This window comes from Aulonocara sp. 'chitande type north' Nkhata Bay, linkage group LG11, assembly GCF_057382095.1.
Source record: "Aulonocara sp. 'chitande type north' Nkhata Bay isolate Kocher_YH1m ecotype deep benthic linkage group LG11, A_spYH_male_GT1.1, whole genome shotgun sequence".
Classification (NCBI taxonomy): Eukaryota; Metazoa; Chordata; class Actinopteri; order Cichliformes; family Cichlidae; genus Aulonocara; species Aulonocara sp. 'chitande type north' Nkhata Bay.
In genome coordinates this window covers 186,709-204,559 of record NC_141354.1, presented here as the reverse complement: position 1 = coordinate 204,559, position 17,851 = coordinate 186,709, and positions in this window count along the sequence as shown.

The window sequence follows — 17,851 nt, the reverse complement described above, 5'->3', positions numbered from 1 at the left end:
GAACTCAATATCCCCGTGTTGGGCAAACAGGTTTTGCAGCCGTTTGAGCTAAGATTTTAAAATTATTCACATAATGAAAACCTATACTTTGTCTCGGGCGAGTTTCCCATTCAAATGCATGTAACAGTGAGAAACACACTGTCTTGGCGAAAGAAAGCATTTTCGTACAACTTCATATAAATCGCTGTAACTTTTGATAGAAGACTCAGACAAACATGTTTATGGCTTTATCTTATAGAACTCAATATCCCCGTGTTGGGCAAACAGGTTTTGCAGCCGTTTGAGCTAAGATTTTAAAATTATTCACATAATGAAAACCTATACTTTGTCTCGGGCGAGTTTCCCATTCAAATGCATGTAACAGTGAGAAACACACTGTCTTGGCGAAAGAAAGCATTTTCGTACAACTTCATATAAATCGCTGTAACTTTTGATAGAAGACTCAGACAAACATGTTTATGGCTTTATCTTATAGAACTCAATATCCCCGTGCTGGGCAAACAGGTTTTGCAGCCGTTTGAGCTAAGATTTTAAAATTATTCACATAATGAAAACCTATACTTTGTCTCGGGCGAGTTTCCCATTCAAATGCATGTAACAGTGAGAAACGCATTGTCTCTGCGAAATAAAGCGTTTTTGAACAACTTCATATAAATCGCTGTAACTTTTGATAGAAGACTCAGACAAACATGTTTATGGCTTTATCTTATAGAACTCAATATCCCCGTGCTGGGCAAACAGGTTTTGCAGCCGTTTGAGCTAAGATTTTAAAATTATTCACATAATGAAAACCTATACTTTGTCTCGGGCGAGTTTCCCATTCAAATGCATGTAACAGTGAGAAACACACTGTCTTGGCGAAAGAAAGCATTTTCGTACAATTTCATATAAATCGCTGTAACTTTTGATAGAAGACTCAGACAAACATGTTTATGGCTTTATCTTATAGAACTCAATATCCCCGTGCTGGGCAAACAGGTTTTGCAGCCGTTTGAGCTAAGATTTTAAAATTATTCACATAATGAAAACCTATACTTTGTCTCGGGCGAGTTTCCCATTCAAATGCATGTAACAGTGAGAAACGCATTGTCTTGGCGAAAGAAAGCATTTTTGTACAACTTCATATAAATCGCTGTAACTTTTGATAGAAGACTCAGACAAACATGTTTATGGCTTTATCTTATAGAACTCAATATCCCCGTGCTGGGCAAACAGGTTTTGCAGCCGTTTGAGCTAAGATTTTAAAATTATTCACATAATGAAAACCTATACTTTGTTTCAGGCGAGTTTCCCATTCAAATGCATGTAACAGTGAGAAACGCATTGTCTTGGCGAAAGAAAGCATTTTTGTACAACTTCATATAAATCGCTGTAACTTTTGATAGAAGACTCAGAAACACATGTTTATGGCTTTATCTTATAGAACTCAATATCCCCGTGCTGGGCAAACAGGTTTTGCAGCCGTTTGAGCTAAGATTTTAAAATTATTCACATAATGAAAACCTATACTTTGTTTCAGGCGAGTTTCCCATTCAAATGCACGTAACAGTGAGAAACACACTGTCTTGGCGAAAGAAAGCATTTTTTTACAACTTCATATAAATCGCTGTAACTTTTGATAGAAGACTCAGACAAACATGTTTATGGCTTTATCTTATAGAACTCAATATCCCCGTGTTGGGCAAACAGGTTTTGCAGCCGTTTGAGCTAAGATTTTAAAATTATTCACATAATGAAAACCTATACTTTGTCTCGGGCGAGTTTCCCATTCAAATGCATGTAACAGTGAGAAACACACTGTCTTGGCGAAAGAAAGCATTTTCGTACAACTTCATATAAATCGCTGTAACTTTTGATAGAAGACTCAGAAACACATGTTTATGGCTTTATCTTATAGAACTCAATATCCCCGTGCTGGGCAAACAGGTTTTGCAGCCGTTTGAGCTAAGATTTTAAAATTATTCACATAATGAAAACCTATACTTTGTTTCAGGCGAGTTTCCCATTCAAATGCACGTAACAGTGAGAAACACACTGTCTTGGCGAAAGAAAGCATTTTTTTACAACTTCATATAAATCGCTGTAACTTTTGATAGAAGACTCAGACAAACATGTTTATGGCTTTATCTTATAGAACTCAATATCCCCGTGTTGGGCAAACAGGTTTTGCAGCCGTTTGAGCTAAGATTTTAAAATTATTCACATAATGAAAACCTATACTTTGTCTCGGGCGAGTTTCCCATTCAAATGCATGTAACAGTGAGAAACACACTGTCTTGGCGAAAGAAAGCATTTTTTTACAACTTCATATAAATCGCTGTAACTTTTGATAGAAGACTCAGACAAACATGTTTATGGCTTTATCTTATAGAACTCAATATCCCCGTGTTGGGCAAACAGGTTTTGCAGCCGTTTGAGCTAAGATTTTAAAATTATTCACATAATGAAAACCTATACTTTGTCTCGGGCGAGTTTCCCATTCAAATGCATGTAACAGTGAGAAACACACTGTCTTGGCGAAAGAAAGCATTTTCGTACAACTTCATATAAATCGCTGTAACTTTTGATAGAAGACTCAGACAAACATGTTTATGGCTTTATCTTATAGAACTCAATATCCCCGTGCTGGGCAAACAGGTTTTGCAGCCGTTTGAGCTAAGATTTTAAAATTATTCACATAATGAAAACCTATACTTTGTCTCGGGCGAGTTTCCCATTCAAATGCATGTAACAGTGAGAAACACACTGTCTTGGCGAAAGAAAGCATTTTTTTACAACTTCATATAAATCGCTGTAACTTTTGATAGAAGACTCAGACAAACATGTTTATGGCTTTATCTTATAGAACTCAATATCCCCGTGTTGGGCAAACAGGTTTTGCAGCCGTTTGAGCTAAGATTTTAAAATTATTCACATAATGAAAACCTATACTTTGTTTCAGGCGAGTTTCCCATTCAAATGCATGTAACAGTGAGAAACACACTGTCTTGGCGAAAGAAAGCATTTTTTTACAACTTCATATAAATCGCTGTAACTTTTGATAGAAGACTCAGACAAACATGTTTATGGCTTTATCTTATAGAACTCAATATCCCCGTGCTGGGCAAACAGGTTTTGCAGCCGTTTGAGCTAAGATTTTAAAATTATTCACATAATGAAAACCTATACTTTGTCTCGGGCGAGTTTCCCATTCAAATGCATGTAACAGTGAGAAACGCATTGTCTTGGCGAAATAAAGCGTTTTTGAACAACTTCATATAAATCGCTGTAACTTTTGATAGAAGACTCAGACAAACATGTTTATGGCTTTATCTTATAGAACTCAATATTCCTGTGCTGGGCAAACAGGTTTTGCAGCCGTTTGAGCTAAGATTTTAAAATTATTCACATAATGAAAACCTATACTTTGTTTCAGGCGAGTTTCCCATTCAAATGCATGTAACAGTGAGAAACGCATTGTCTTGGCGAAATAAAGCATTTTTGTACAACTTCATATAAATCGCTGTAACTTTTGATAGAAGACTCAGAAACACATGTTTATGGCTTTATCTTATAGAACTCAATATCTCCGTGCTGGGCAAACAGGTTTTGCAGCCGTTTGAGCTAAGATTTTAAAATTATTCACATAATGAAAACCTATACTTTGTTTCAGGCGAGTTTCCCATTCAAATGCATGTAACAGTGAGAAACGCATTGTCTCTGCGAAATAAAGCGTTTTTGAACAACTTCATATAAATCGCTGTAACTTTTGATAGAAGACTCAGAAACACATGTTTATGGCTTTATCTTATAGAACTCAATATCCCCGTGCTGGGCAAACAGGTTTTGCAGCCGTTTGAGCTAAGATTTTAAAATTATTCACATAATGAAAACCTATACTTTGTTTCAGGCGAGTTTCCCATTCAAATGCATGTAACAGTGAGAAACGCATTGTCTCTGCGAAATAAAGCGTTTTTGAACAACTTCATATAAATCGCTGTAACTTTTGATAGAAGACTCAGACAAACATGTTTATGGCTTTATCTTATAGAACTCAATATCCCCGTGCTGGGCAAACAGGTTTTGCAGCCGTTTGAGCTAAGATTTTAAAATTATTCACATAATGAAAACCTATACTTTGTCTCGGGCGAGTTTCCCATTCAAATGCATGTAACAGTGAGAAACACACTGTCTTGGCGAAAGAAAGCATTTTCGTACAATTTCATATAAATCGCTGTAACTTTTGATAGAAGACTCAGACAAACATGTTTATGGCTTTATCTTATAGAACTCAATATCCCCGTGCTGGGCAAACAGGTTTTGCAGCCGTTTGAGCTAAGATTTTAAAATTATTCACATAATGAAAACCTATACTTTGTCTCGGGCGAGTTTCCCATTCAAATGCATGTAACAGTGAGAAACACACTGTCTTGGCGAAAGAAAGCATTTTCGTACAATTTCATATAAATCGCTGTAACTTTTGATAGAAGACTCAGACAAACATGTTTATGGCTTTATCTTATAGAACTCAATATCCCCGTGCTGGGCAAACAGGTTTTGCAGCCGTTTGAGCTAAGATTTTAAAATTATTCACATAATGAAAACCTATACTTTGTCTCGGGCGAGTTTCCCATTCAAATGCATGTAACAGTGAGAAACGCATTGTCTTGGCGAAATAAAGCATTTTTGTACAACTTCATATAAATCGCTGTAACTTTTGATAGAAGACTCAGACAAACATGTTTATGGCTTTATCTTATAGAACTCAATATCCCCGTGCTGGGCAAACAGGTTTTGCAGCCGTTTGAGCTAAGATTTTAAAATTATTCACATAATGAAAACCTATACTTTGTCTCGGGCGAGTTTCCCATTCAAATGCATGTAACAGTGAGAAACACACTGTCTTGGCGAAAGAAAGCATTTTTTTACAACTTCATATAAATCGCTGTAACTTTTGATAGAAGACTCGGAAAAACATGTTTATGGCTTTATCTTATAGAACTCAATATCCCCGTGCTGGGCAAACAGGTTTTGCAGCCGTTTGAGCTAAGATTTTAAAATTATTCACATAATGAAAACCTATACTTTGTTTCAGGCGAGTTTCCCATTCAAATGCATGTAACAGTGAGAAACACACTGTCTTGGCGAAAGAAAGCATTTTTTTACAACTTCATATAAATCGCTGTAACTTTTGATAGAAGACTCAGACAAACATGTTTATGGCTTTATCTTATAGAACTCAATATCCCCGTGCTGGGCAAACAGGTTTTGCAGCCGTTTGAGCTAAGATTTTAAAATTATTCACATAATGAAAACCTATACTTTGTCTCGGGCGAGTTTCCCATTCAAATGCATGTAACAGTGAGAAACGCATTGTCTCTGCGAAATAAAGCGTTTTTGAACAACTTCATATAAATCGCTGTAACTTTTGATAGAAGACTCAGACAAACATGTTTATGGCTTTATCTTATAGAACTCAATATCCCCGTGCTGGGCAAACAGGTTTTGCAGCCGTTTGAGCTAAGATTTTAAAATTATTCACATAATGAAAACCTATACTTTGTTTCAGGCGAGTTTCCCATTCAAATGCATGTAACAGTGAGAAACACACTGTTTTGGCGAAAGAAAGCATTTTTTTACAACTTCATATAAATCGCTGTAACTTTTGATAGAAGACTCAGACAAACATGTTTATGGCTTTATCTTATAGAACTCAATATCCCCGTGCTGGGCAAACAGGTTTTGCAGCCGTTTGAGCTAAGATTTTAAAATTATTCACATAATGAAAACCTATACTTTGTCTCGGGCGAGTTTCCCATTCAAATGCATGTAACAGTGAGAAACACACTGTCTTGGCGAAAGAAAGCATTTTTTTACAACTTCATATAAATCGCTGTAACTTTTGATAGAAGACTCAGACAAACATGTTTATGGCTTTATCTTATAGAACTCAATATCCCCGTGCTGGGCAAACAGGTTTTGCAGCCGTTTGAGCTAAGATTTTAAAATTATTCACATAATGAAAACCTATACTTTGTCTCGGGCGAGTTTCCCATTCAAATGCATGTAACAGTGAGAAACGCATTGTCTCTGCGAAATAAAGCGTTTTTGAACAACTTCATATAAATCGCTGTAACTTTTGATAGAAGACTCAGACAAACATGTTTATGGCTTTATCTTATAGAACTCAATATCCCCGTGCTGGGCAAACAGGTTTTGCAGCCGTTTGAGCTAAGATTTTAAAATTATTCACATAATGAAAACCTATACTTTGTCTCGGGCGAGTTTCCCATTCAAATGCATGTAACAGTGAGAAACGCATTGTCTCTGCGAAATAAAGCGTTTTTGAACAACTTCATATAAATCGCTGTAACTTTTGATAGAAGACTCAGACAAACATGTTTATGGCTTTATCTTATAGAACTCAATATCCCCGTGCTGGGCAAACAGGTTTTGCAGCCGTTTGAGCTAAGATTTTAAAATTATTCACATAATGAAAACCTATACTTTGTTTCAGGCGAGTTTCCCATTCAAATGCATGTAACAGTGAGAAACACACTGTCTTGGCGAAAGAAAGCATTTTTTTACAACTTCATATAAATCGCTGTAACTTTTGATAGAAGACTCAGACAAACATGTTTATGGCTTTATCTTATAGAACTCAATATCCCCGTGTTGGGCAAACAGGTTTTGCAGCCGTTTGAGCTAAGATTTTAAAATTATTCACATAATGAAAACCTATACTTTGTTTCAGGCGAGTTTCCCATTCAAATGCATGTAACAGTGAGAAACACACTGTCTTGGCGAAAGAAAGCATTTTTTTACAACTTCATATAAATCGCTGTAACTTTTGATAGAAGACTCAGACAAACATGTTTATGGCTTTATCTTATAGAACTCAATATCCCCGTGCTGGGCAAACAGGTTTTGCAGCCGTTTGAGCTAAGATTTTAAAATTATTCACATAATGAAAACCTATACTTTGTTTCAGGCGAGTTTCCCATTCAAATGCATGTAACAGTGAGAAACGCATTGTCTTGGCGAAATAAAGCATTTTTGTACAACTTCATATAAATCGCTGTAACTTTTGATAGAAGACTCAGACAAACATGTTTATGGCTTTATCTTATAGAACTCAATATCTCCGTGCTGGGCAAACAGGTTTTGCAGCCGTTTGAGCTAAGATTTTAAAATTATTCACATAATGAAAACCTATACTTTGTTTCAGGCGAGTTTCCCATTCAAATGCATGTAACAGTGAGAAACGCATTGTCTCTGCGAAATAAAGCGTTTTTGAACAACTTCATATAAATCGCTGTAACTTTTGATAGAAGACTCAGAAACACATGTTTATGGCTTTATCTTATAGAACTCAATATCCCCGTGCTGGGCAAACAGGTTTTGCAGCCGTTTGAGCTAAGATTTTAAAATTATTCACATAATGAAAACCTATACTTTGTCTCGGGCGAGTTTCCCATTCAAATGCATGTAACAGTGAGAAACACACTGTCTTGGCGAAAGAAAGCATTTTTGTACAACTTCATATAAATCGCTGTAACTTTTGATAGAAGACTCAGACAAACATGTTTATGGCTTTATCTTATAGAACTCAATATCCCCGTGCTGGGCAAACAGGTTTTGCAGCCGTTTGAGCTAAGATTTTAAAATTATTCACATAATGAAAACCTATACTTTGTTTCAGGCGAGTTTCCCATTCAAATGCATGTAACAGTGAGAAACACACTGTCTTGGCGAAAGAAAGCATTTTTTTACAACTTCATATAAATCGCTGTAACTTTTGATAGAAGACTCAGACAAACATGTTTATGGCTTTATCTTATAGAACTCAATATCCCCGTGTTGGGCAAACAGGTTTTGCAGCCGTTTGAGCTAAGATTTTAAAATTATTCACATAATGAAAACCTATACTTTGTTTCAGGCGAGTTTCCCATTCAAATGCATGTAACAGTGAGAAACACACTGTCTTGGCGAAAGAAAGCATTTTTTTACAACTTCATATAAATCGCTGTAACTTTTGATAGAAGACTCAGACAAACATGTTTATGGCTTTATCTTATAGAACTCAATATCCCCGTGCTGGGCAAACAGGTTTTGCAGCCGTTTGAGCTAAGATTTTAAAATTATTCACATAATGAAAACCTATACTTTGTCTCGGGCGAGTTTCCCATTCAAATGCATGTAACAGTGAGAAACGCATTGTCTTGGCGAAATAAAGCGTTTTTGAACAACTTCATATAAATCGCTGTAACTTTTGATAGAAGACTCAGACAAACATGTTTATGGCTTTATCTTATAGAACTCAATATTCCTGTGCTGGGCAAACAGGTTTTGCAGCCGTTTGAGCTAAGATTTTAAAATTATTCACATAATGAAAACCTATACTTTGTTTCAGGCGAGTTTCCCATTCAAATGCATGTAACAGTGAGAAACGCATTGTCTCTGCGAAATAAAGCGTTTTTGAACAACTTCATATAAATCGCTGTAACTTTTGATAGAAGACTCAGAAACACATGTTTATGGCTTTATCTTATAGAACTCAATATCCCCGTGCTGGGCAAACAGGTTTTGCAGCCGTTTGAGCTAAGATTTTAAAATTATTCACATAATGAAAACCTATACTTTGTTTCAGGCGAGTTTCCCATTCAAATGCATGTAACAGTGAGAAACGCATTGTCTCTGCGAAATAAAGCGTTTTTGAACAACTTCATATAAATCGCTGTAACTTTTGATAGAAGACTCAGACAAACATGTTTATGGCTTTATCTTATAGAACTCAATATCCCCGTGCTGGGCAAACAGGTTTTGCAGCCGTTTGAGCTAAGATTTTAAAATTATTCACATAATGAAAACCTATACTTTGTCTCGGGCGAGTTTCCCATTCAAATGCATGTAACAGTGAGAAACACACTGTCTTGGCGAAAGAAAGCATTTTCGTACAATTTCATATAAATCGCTGTAACTTTTGATAGAAGACTCAGACAAACATGTTTATGGCTTTATCTTATAGAACTCAATATCCCCGTGCTGGGCAAACAGGTTTTGCAGCCGTTTGAGCTAAGATTTTAAAATTATTCACATAATGAAAACCTATACTTTGTCTCGGGCGAGTTTCCCATTCAAATGCATGTAACAGTGAGAAACACACTGTCTTGGCGAAAGAAAGCATTTTCGTACAATTTCATATAAATCGCTGTAACTTTTGATAGAAGACTCAGACAAACATGTTTATGGCTTTATCTTATAGAACTCAATATCCCCGTGCTGGGCAAACAGGTTTTGCAGCCGTTTGAGCTAAGATTTTAAAATTATTCACATAATGAAAACCTATACTTTGTCTCGGGCGAGTTTCCCATTCAAATGCATGTAACAGTGAGAAACGCATTGTCTTGGCGAAATAAAGCATTTTTGTACAACTTCATATAAATCGCTGTAACTTTTGATAGAAGACTCAGACAAACATGTTTATGGCTTTATCTTATAGAACTCAATATCCCCGTGCTGGGCAAACAGGTTTTGCAGCCGTTTGAGCTAAGATTTTAAAATTATTCACATAATGAAAACCTATACTTTGTTTCAGGCGAGTTTCCCATTCAAATGCATGTAACAGTGAGAAACACACTGTCTTGGCGAAAGAAAGCATTTTTTTACAACTTCATATAAATCGCTGTAACTTTTGATAGAAGACTCAGACAAACATGTTTATGGCTTTATCTTATAGAACTCAATATCCCCGTGCTGGGCAAACAGGTTTTGCAGCCGTTTGAGCTAAGATTTTAAAATTATTCACATAATGAAAACCTATACTTTGTCTCGGGCGAGTTTCCCATTCAAATGCATGTAACAGTGAGAAACGCATTGTCTCTGCGAAATAAAGCGTTTTTGAACAACTTCATATAAATCGCTGTAACTTTTGATAGAAGACTCAGACAAACATGTTTATGGCTTTATCTTATAGAACTCAATATCCCCGTGCTGGGCAAACAGGTTTTGCAGCCGTTTGAGCTAAGATTTTAAAATTATTCACATAATGAAAACCTATACTTTGTTTCAGGCGAGTTTCCCATTCAAATGCATGTAACAGTGAGAAACACACTGTTTTGGCGAAAGAAAGCATTTTTTTACAACTTCATATAAATCGCTGTAACTTTTGATAGAAGACTCAGACAAACATGTTTATGGCTTTATCTTATAGAACTCAATATCCCCGTGCTGGGCAAACAGGTTTTGCAGCCGTTTGAGCTAAGATTTTAAAATTATTCACATAATGAAAACCTATACTTTGTCTCGGGCGAGTTTCCCATTCAAATGCATGTAACAGTGAGAAACACACTGTCTTGGCGAAAGAAAGCATTTTTTTACAACTTCATATAAATCGCTGTAACTTTTGATAGAAGACTCAGACAAACATGTTTATGGCTTTATCTTATAGAACTCAATATCCCCGTGCTGGGCAAACAGGTTTTGCAGCCGTTTGAGCTAAGATTTTAAAATTATTCACATAATGAAAACCTATACTTTGTCTCGGGCGAGTTTCCCATTCAAATGCATGTAACAGTGAGAAACGCATTGTCTCTGCGAAATAAAGCGTTTTTGAACAACTTCATATAAATCGCTGTAACTTTTGATAGAAGACTCAGACAAACATGTTTATGGCTTTATCTTATAGAACTCAATATCCCCGTGCTGGGCAAACAGGTTTTGCAGCCGTTTGAGCTAAGATTTTAAAATTATTCACATAATGAAAACCTATACTTTGTCTCGGGCGAGTTTCCCATTCAAATGCATGTAACAGTGAGAAACGCATTGTCTCTGCGAAATAAAGCGTTTTTGAACAACTTCATATAAATCGCTGTAACTTTTGATAGAAGACTCAGACAAACATGTTTATGGCTTTATCTTATAGAACTCAATATCCCCGTGTTGGGCAAACAGGTTTTGCAGCCGTTTGAGCTAAGATTTTAAAATTATTCACATAATGAAAACCTATACTTTGTTTCAGGCGAGTTTCCCATTCAAATGCATGTAACAGTGAGAAACACACTGTCTTGGCGAAAGAAAGCATTTTTTTACAACTTCATATAAATCGCTGTAACTTTTGATAGAAGACTCAGACAAACATGTTTATGGCTTTATCTTATAGAACTCAATATCCCCGTGCTGGGCAAACAGGTTTTGCAGCCGTTTGAGCTAAGATTTTAAAATTATTCACATAATGAAAACCTATACTTTGTTTCAGGCGAGTTTCCCATTCAAATGCATGTAACAGTGAGAAACGCATTGTCTTGGCGAAATAAAGCATTTTTGTACAACTTCATATAAATCGCTGTAACTTTTGATAGAAGACTCAGACAAACATGTTTATGGCTTTATCTTATAGAACTCAATATCTCCGTGCTGGGCAAACAGGTTTTGCAGCCGTTTGAGCTAAGATTTTAAAATTATTCACATAATGAAAACCTATACTTTGTTTCAGGCGAGTTTCCCATTCAAATGCATGTAACAGTGAGAAACGCATTGTCTCTGCGAAATAAAGCGTTTTTGAACAACTTCATATAAATCGCTGTAACTTTTGATAGAAGACTCAGAAACACATGTTTATGGCTTTATCTTATAGAACTCAATATCCCCGTGCTGGGCAAACAGGTTTTGCAGCCGTTTGAGCTAAGATTTTAAAATTATTCACATAATGACAACCTATACTTTGTTTCAGGCGAGTTTCCCATTCAAATGCATGTAACACTGAGAAACACACTGTCTTGGCGAAAGAAAGCATTTTCGTACAATTTCATATAAATCGCTGTAACTTTTGATAGAAGACTCAGACAAACATGTTTATGGCTTTATCTTATAGAACTCAATATCCCCGTGCTGGGCAAACAGGTTTTGCAGCCGTTTGAGCTAAGATTTTAAAATTATTCACATAATGACAACCTATACTTTGTTTCAGGCGAGTTTCCCATTCAAATGCATGTAACACTGAGAAACACACTGTCTTGGCGAAAGAAAGCATTTTTTTACAACTTCATATAAATCGCTGTAACTTTTGATAGAAGACTCAGACAAACATGTTTATGGCTTTATCTTATAGAACTCAATATCCCCGTGCTGGGCAAACAGGTTTTGCAGCCGTTTGAGCTAAGATTTTAAAATTATTCACATAATGAAAACCTATACTTTGTTTCAGGCGAGTTTCCCATTCAAATGCATGTAACAGTGAGAAACGCATTGTCTTGGCGAAATAAAGCATTTTTGTACAACTTCATATAAATCGCTGTAACTTTTGATAGAAGACTCAGAAACACATGTTTATGGCTTTATCTTATAGAACTCAATATCCCCGTGCTGGGCAAACAGGTTTTGCAGCCGTTTGAGCTAAGATTTTAAAATTATTCACATAATGAAAACCTATACTTTGTCTCGGGCGAGTTTCCCATTCAAATGCATGTAACAGTGAGAAACACACTGTCTTGGCGAAAGAAAGCATTTTCGTACAATTTCATATAAATCGCTGTAACTTTTGATAGAAGACTCAGACAAACATGTTTATGGCTTTATCTTATAGAACTCAATATCCCCGTGCTGGGCAAACAGGTTTTGCAGCCGTTTGAGCTAAGATTTTAAAATTATTCACATAATGAAAACCTATACTTTGTCTCGGGCGAGTTTCCCATTCAAATGCATGTAACAGTGAGAAACGCATTGTCTTGGCGAAATAAAGCATTTTTGTACAACTTCATATAAATCGCTGTAACTTTTGATAGAAGACTCAGACAAACATGTTTATGGCTTTATCTTATAGAACTCAATATCCCCGTGCTGGGCAAACAGGTTTTGCAGCCGTTTGAGCTAAGATTTTAAAATTATTCACATAATGAAAACCTATACTTTGTCTCGGGCGAGTTTCCCATTCAAATGCATGTAACAGTGAGAAACACACTGTCTTGGCGAAAGAAAGCATTTTTTTACAACTTCATATAAATCGCTGTAACTTTTGATAGAAGACTCGGAAAAACATGTTTATGGCTTTATCTTATAGAACTCAATATCCCCGTGCTGGGCAAACAGGTTTTGCAGCCGTTTGAGCTAAGATTTTAAAATTATTCACATAATGAAAACCTATACTTTGTTTCAGGCGAGTTTCCCATTCAAATGCATGTAACAGTGAGAAACACACTGTCTTGGCGAAAGAAAGCATTTTTTTACAACTTCATATAAATCGCTGTAACTTTTGATAGAAGACTCAGACAAACATGTTTATGGCTTTATCTTATAGAACTCAATATCCCCGTGCTGGGCAAACAGGTTTTGCAGCCGTTTGAGCTAAGATTTTAAAATTATTCACATAATGAAAACCTATACTTTGTCTCGGGCGAGTTTCCCATTCAAATGCATGTAACAGTGAGAAACGCATTGTCTCTGCGAAATAAAGCGTTTTTGAACAACTTCATATAAATCGCTGTAACTTTTGATAGAAGACTCAGACAAACATGTTTATGGCTTTATCTTATAGAACTCAATATCCCCGTGCTGGGCAAACAGGTTTTGCAGCCGTTTGAGCTAAGATTTTAAAATTATTCACATAATGAAAACCTATACTTTGTCTCGGGCGAGTTTCCCATTCAAATGCATGTAACAGTGAGAAACACACTGTCTTGGCGAAATAAAGCATTTTTGTACAACTTCATATAAATCGCTGTAACTTTTGATAGAAGACTCAGACAAACATGTTTATGGCTTTATCTTATAGAACTCAATATCCCCGTGCTGGGCAAACAGGTTTTGCAGCCGTTTGAGCTAAGATTTTAAAATTATTCACATAATGAAAACCTATACTTTGTTTCAGGCGAGTTTCCCATTCAAATGCATGTAACAGTGAGAAACACACTGTCTTGGCGAAAGAAAGCATTTTTTTACAACTTCATATAAATCGCTGTAACTTTTGATAGAAGACTCAGACAAACATGTTTATGGCTTTATCTTATAGAACTCAATATCCCCGTGCTGGGCAAACAGGTTTTGCAGCCGTTTGAGCTAAGATTTTAAAATTATTCACATAATGAAAACCTATACTTTGTCTCGGGCGAGTTTCCCATTCAAATGCATGTAACAGTGAGAAACGCATTGTCTTGGCGAAATAAAGCATTTTTGTACAACTTCATATAAATCGCTGTAACTTTTGATAGAAGACTCAGACAAACATGTTTATGGCTTTATCTTATAGAACTCAATATCCCCGTGCTGGGCAAACAGGTTTTGCAGCCGTTTGAGCTAAGATTTTAAAATTATTCACATAATGAAAACCTATACTTTGTTTCAGGCGAGTTTCCCATTCAAATGCATGTAACAGTGAGAAACGCATTGTCTTGGCGAAAGAAAGCATTTTTGTACAACTTCATATAAATCGCTGTAACTTTTGATAGAAGACTCAGAAACACATGTTTATGGCTTTATCTTATAGAACTCAATATCCCCGTGCTGGGCAAACAGGTTTTGCAGCCGTTTGAGCTAAGATTTTAAAATTATTCACATAATGAAAACCTATACTTTGTTTCAGGCGAGTTTCCCATTCAAATGCATGTAACAGTGAGAAACACACTGTCTTGGCGAAAGAAAGCATTTTTTTACAACTTCATATAAATCGCTGTAACTTTTGATAGAAGACTCAGACAAACATGTTTATGGCTTTATCTTATAGAACTCAATATCCCCGTGCTGGGCAAACAGGTTTTGCAGCCGTTTGAGCTAAGATTTTAAAATTATTCACATAATGAAAACCTATACTTTGTTTCAGGCGAGTTTCCCATTCAAATGCATGTAACAGTGAGAAACACACTGTCTTGGCGAAAGAAAGCATTTTTTTACAACTTCATATAAATCGCTGTAACTTTTGATAGAAGACTCAGACAAACATGTTTATGGCTTTATCTTATAGAACTCAATATCCCCGTGCTGGGCAAACAGGTTTTGCAGCCGTTTGAGCTAAGATTTTAAAATTATTCACATAATGAAAACCTATACTTTGTTTCAGGCGAGTTTCCCATTCAAATGCATGTAACAGTGAGAAACACACTGTCTTGGCGAAAGAAAGCATTTTTTTACAACTTCATATAAATCGCTGTAACTTTTGATAGAAGACTCAGACAAACATGTTTATGGCTTTATCTTATAGAACTCAATATCCCCGTGCTGGGCAAACAGGTTTTGCAGCCGTTTGAGCTAAGATTTTAAAATTATTCACATAATGAAAACCTATACTTTGTCTCGGGCGAGTTTCCCATTCAAATGCATGTAACAGTGAGAAACGCATTGTCTTGGCGAAATAAAGCATTTTTGTACAACTTCATATAAATCGCTGTAACTTTTGATAGAAGACTCAGACAAACATGTTTATGGCTTTATCTTATAGAACTCAATATCCCCGTGCTGGGCAAACAGGTTTTGCAGCCGTTTGAGCTAAGATTTTAAAATTATTCACATAATGAAAACCTATACTTTGTCTCGGGCGAGTTTCCCATTCAAATGCATGTAACAGTGAGAAACGCATTGTCTCTGCGAAATAAAGCGTTTTTGAACAACTTCATATAAATCGCTGTAACTTTTGATAGAAGACTCAGACAAACATGTTTATGGCTTTATCTTATAGAACTCAATATCCCCGTGCTGGGCAAACAGGTTTTGCAGCCGTTTGAGCTAAGATTTTAAAATTATTCACATAATGAAAACCTATACTTTGTCTCGGGCGAGTTTCCCATTCAAATGCATGTAACAGTGAGAAACGCATTGTCTTGGCGAAATAAAGCATTTTTGTACAACTTCATATAAATCGCTGTAACTTTTGATAGAAGACTCAGACAAACATGTTTATGGCTTTATCTTATAGAACTCAATATCCCCGTGCTGGGCAAACAGGTTTTGCAGCCGTTTGAGCTAAGATTTTAAAATTATTCACATAATGAAAACCTATACTTTGTCTCGGGCGAGTTTCCCATTCAAATGCATGTAACAGTGAGAAACGCATTGTCTCTGCGAAATAAAGCGTTTTTGAACAACTTCATATAAATCGCTGTAACTTTTGATAGAAGACTCAGACAAACATGTTTATGGCTTTATCTTATAGAACTCAATATCCCCGTGCTGGGCAAACAGGTTTTGCAGCCGTTTGAGCTAAGATTTTAAAATTATTCACATAATGAAAACCTATACTTTGTTTCAGGCGAGTTTCCCATTCAAATGCATGTAACAGTGAGAAACACACTGTTTTGGCGAAAGAAAGCATTTTTTTACAACTTCATATAAATCGCTGTAACTTTTGATAGAAGACTCAGACAAACATGTTTATGGCTTTATCTTATAGAACTCAATATCCCCGTGCTGGGCAAACAGGTTTTGCAGCCGTTTGAGCTAAGATTTTAAAATTATTCACATAATGAAAACCTATACTTTGTCTCGGGCGAGTTTCCCATTCAAATGCATGTAACAGTGAGAAACACACTGTCTTGGCGAAATAAAGCATTTTTGTACAACTTCATATAAATCGCTGTAACTTTTGATAGAAGACTCAGACAAACATGTTTATGGCTTTATCTTATAGAACTCAATATCCCCGTGCTGGGCAAACAGGTTTTGCAGCCGTTTGAGCTAAGATTTTAAAATTATTCACATAATGAAAACCTATACTTTGTTTCAGGCGAGTTTCCCATTCAAATGCATGTAACAGTGAGAAACACACTGTCTTGGCGAAAGAAAGCATTTTTTTACAACTTCATATAAATCGCTGTAACTTTTGATAGAAGACTCAGACAAACATGTTTATGGCTTTATCTTATAGAACTCAATATCCCCGTGCTGGGCAAACAGGTTTTGCAGCCGTTTGAGCTAAGATTTTAAAATTATTCACATAATGAAAACCTATACTTTGTCTCGGGCGAGTTTCCCATTCAAATGCATGTAACAGTGAGAAACGCATTGTCTTGGCGAAATAAAGCATTTTTGTACAACTTCATATAAATCGCTGTAACTTTTGATAGAAGACTCAGACAAACATGTTTATGGCTTTATCTTATAGAACTCAATATCCCCGTGCTGGGCAAACAGGTTTTGCAGCCGTTTGAGCTAAGATTTTAAAATTATTCACATAATGAAAACCTATACTTTGTTTCAGGCGAGTTTCCCATTCAAATGCATGTAACAGTGAGAAACGCATTGTCTTGGCGAAAGAAAGCATTTTTGTACAACTTCATATAAATCGCTGTAACTTTTGATAGAAGACTCAGAAACACATGTTTATGGCTTTATCTTATAGAACTCAATATCCCCGTGCTGGGCAAACAGGTTTTGCAGCCGTTTGAGCTAAGATTTTAAAATTATTCACATAATGAAAACCTATACTTTGTTTCAGGCGAGTTTCCCATTCAAATGCATGTAACAGTGAGAAACACACTGTCTTGGCGAAAGAAAGCATTTTTTTACAACTTCATATAAATCGCTGTAACTTTTGATAGAAGACTCAGACAAACATGTTTATGGCTTTATCTTATAGAACTCAATATCCCCGTGCTGGGCAAACAGGTTTTGCAGCCGTTTGAGCTAAGATTTTAAAATTATTCACATAATGAAAACCTATACTTTGTTTCAGGCGAGTTTCCCATTCAAATGCATGTAACAGTGAGAAACACACTGTCTTGGCGAAAGAAAGCATTTTTTTACAACTTCATATAAATCGCTGTAACTTTTGATAGAAGACTCAGACAAACATGTTTATGGCTTTATCTTATAGAACTCAATATCCCCGTGCTGGGCAAACAGGTTTTGCAGCCGTTTGAGCTAAGATTTTAAAATTATTCACATAATG